Source organism: Vulpes lagopus, chromosome 2 (genome assembly GCF_018345385.1).
Source record: "Vulpes lagopus strain Blue_001 chromosome 2, ASM1834538v1, whole genome shotgun sequence".
NCBI classification, from domain to species: domain Eukaryota; kingdom Metazoa; phylum Chordata; class Mammalia; order Carnivora; family Canidae; genus Vulpes; species Vulpes lagopus.
The window spans coordinates 156,512,447-156,516,117 of NC_054825.1; positions in this window are offsets into that span (position 1 = coordinate 156,512,447).

Consider the following 3,671-nt stretch of genomic DNA (forward strand, 5'->3'; position numbering starts at 1 on the left):
AGCTAATAAAAGGTTTTATCAGAAGATGACATAATGCAACTCCCATGTGCAGGTTCGCAGGTGGGGAATGGATGGGTGGGAAATGGAAAACAGAAGATAAGCATCCATGCAGGCCAGGCACTAGATCCTCTAAACTGCCCTTTTAAATCACTATATTTTCTCCATTAGTTTCCTGTTGCTACTGTAACAAACGACCATAAAATTGGTAGATAGCTTAAAACAAAAATTTAGGGGTGCCTAGCTGGCACAGTCTGTAGTGCGTGCAACTCTTGATCTCAGAGTTGTGAGTTCAAGCCCCACAATGGGCATGAGCCTACTTAAAAAAAAATTTTTTTTTTAAATGAGCTTACTGTGGTGACAAAGAAGAGGTTATGTGAGCACACAATGATATAGCAGCCTCCTACCAGCCAAGAGAAGAGGCCTAAGAATGACACCTACTTTGCTAGCACCTTTATCTTGGACTTCCCAGGCCTCCAGAACTGTGAGAAGTAAATTTTGTTTGTTTAAGCCATTCAGCTATAGTACTTCGTAATGGCAGCTTGAGCAAACTAATTGACAAATTTCCCTCTGCCTCACTTTTATAAGGATGCATGTGAATTTACATCTGAGCATACCCAAATAATGCAGGATAATTTCCTCATTGCAGGATCTTTAATTACAACTGGAAAGATTCTTTTTAATAAGATAACATTTCAAGGGGCCAGGGATTAGGATGTATACATCTTTGGGGACCATTTTTCTGCCTACTGAAGTCTACATTTCACAGATGGGAAAACTAATCCCCAGAAAATAGGAGTTGTCCATAGCTCCACAATCTGTAGGAGTCCAACACAATCCTGGGCTTGGGGGATGCCCTCACCCCTTCCGTCTGCTTCCTTCCCAAGGGAATCTGCAGCTCCCAGGAAGGGCAGAGAGGGAAAGGACAGGAGACATCCATAACCCAGAATTTCATCCCTTTTCCTGCAAAGAGGAGCTAGGGCTCCTGAAGGAAATTACTAAGTCCAAGACTAAACAGGAAGAGTCCCAGGTGAGCCTGGAACATCTTGTTTTTGTCACAAAATAAGTGCCCAAGGAATGACAAGAATGACAGGAACATGTTAAAAGGACACAGAAACCAAACCTGATGATACAATTCAAGCATTTAAAAAAAAAAAATAGTGACTGTCATTGGCTGACATACAATGAATCCTTAAAGGTTCTCAAAGAGCCAGGAAAGTAAGCCCATCTGTCACATATAATGTCACTTTTAAGCCAGCCCCTCACTCTGGAAATTCAGCACTGATTCTGCCTTTCCAAGGGGAACTGTATTTCAGTTCCAATTCTTGCTTACTTAAATTCTAGAATTCAGAAAATATTATTCCCCAACCCATAATAAGATTCCTGAGCAAGTCAGGATTATCGATTGTGTACACTATGAGGTGACTAGAGAGAGGGTGTGGTATGAATACGATCATCTGAGAGGGGGCACATGAGTGGGCAGTAGATAGGCTGTCACTCCCACATTAAGGTCAGCAATACTAAGATTGTTCATGAGATACAAGGGGACCCATCCAACACTCTCTGAGAGGTTCTAGCCAGTGTTTGCCTGAAACCCAAGTCTTTAGAGCTAGTTTCTCATTCATGGGAGCTAATGAAAGGCTACAGGAAAGGAAACAAGTAGCCAGTGGGCTCATCCAGGAGTAGAGGTTGTCCTGACAGAAACTAAGGTCTACTATTCTTTAATTGTCTTCACAGAGGGGCCTATAAATCTGTAGCCAGACACTGGGAGTCGCTCTAAGCAGAAACAGATGCAGACTGTACAAAGGAAATTTTAAGGTAAAGAATAATTTTCTAAAACTGGATAGTGGTAAGTTGCCTGGCTGGCTTAATTGGTAAAGCATGCAACTCTTGATCTTGGGGTTGTGAGTTCAAGCCCTACATTGGGCATACAGATTAATTAAAAATAATAATAACCTTTAATAAAAATTAACTGGATTGTGGTGATAGCTGTACAATGATGAATATTAATTTGCTAAGACTCTTTGAAGAATATCTATAATGGGTGTATTCTATGGCATATAAACTATACCTTAATACAACTTTTACTTATTTATTTATTTTTATTGAAGGAGTTAGGTTTTTTTTTTTTTTTAAGATTTTATTTATTGATTGGAGAGAGAGAGCTAGAGAGCAAGAACCGGGAGAGAGACAGAAGGAGGAGAAGCACACTTCCCGCTGAGCAGGGAGCCCAGCTCTGGGCACAATCCCAGGATCCCGGGGTCATGACCTGAGCTGACAGCAGATACCTAACTGATTGAGACACCCAGGTGCCCCTTAATACAGCTTTTATACAAATGCCCTGGATAATAAGAACATGAAAAGATATTCCACACCATTAGTTATGAGGGAAATGCAAATCGAACCATTATGAAGTACCAATTCACATCTACCTTAGGGGTGCCTTTATGGTTCAGTCAGTTGAGTGTGCAACTCTTTTATTTTTTAAAAATATTTTATTTATTCATGAAAGACACATAGAGAGAGAGAGGGAGGCAGAGACAAAAGCAGAGGGAGAAGCAGGCTACATGCAGGAAGCCCAGTGTGGGACTCGATTCCGGGACTCCAGGATCACACTCTGGGCTGAAGGCAGGCGCTAAACCGCTGAGCCACCCAGGCGTCCCCAGTGTGCAACTCTTTTTTTTTTTTTTAAGATTTTATTTATTCATTCATAGACACACAGAGAGAGAGGCAGAGACACAGGCAGAGGGAGAAGCAGGCTCCACGCAGGGAGCCCGACGTGGGACTCGATTCCGGGTCCCCAGGATCACACCCCGGGCTGCAAGCGGCGCCAAACCGCTGCGCCACCAGGGCTGCCCCCACCCCTCCAGTGTGCAACTCTTGATCAAGGTTGTGAGTTCAAGCCTCACATAGGGCTCCACACTCAATGGGGAGTCTACTGGAAATTCTCTCTCTCCCTGCTCGCCCCCCACCCCGCCCCCTTCTTAAATAAAAATGGGATGCTTGGTGGCTCAGTGGTTGAACATCTGACTTTGGCTCAGGGCATGATCCTGGAGTCCTGGGATTGAGTCCCTCATAAGGCTCCCCACAGGGAGCTTCTCCCTCTGCCTGTGTCTCTGCCTCTCTCTGTGTCTCTCATGAATAAATAATAAAACCTTTAAAAATAATAAATTACTAATACTTTTTTTTTTTTAAAGGGACTCACAATAGTGAGTCTTAGCAGGAATGTGGAAAGATTGGAACCCTCCTTTATTGCTGGTGGACATGTAAAATGGTGCAGACACTGATAAAAAAAAAGTTTGGCTATTCCTCAGTTAAACATAGATTTACCATATGATCTAGCAATTAACTTATAGGTATATACCAGGGTTCCTGGGCAACCGAGTCAGTTAAGTTTCCAACTCTTGGTTTTGACTCAAGTCATGATCTCTGGGTTGTGGAATCGAGCCCTGAGTCAGGTTTCATGCTCACCCACGGAGTCTGCTTGGGATTCTCTCCCCCTCCCTCTGCCCCTCTCCTCATTCTCTCTGTCTCTCTCTCTCTCTGTCTCTCTGTCTCTCTCAAATAATATAAAATCTTTTAGGGGCACCTGGGTGGCTCAGTCAGTTAAGCATCAGGTCAGGTCATGATCCCAGAGTCCTGGGATCAAGCCCCACATCCGGCTCTCTGCTCAG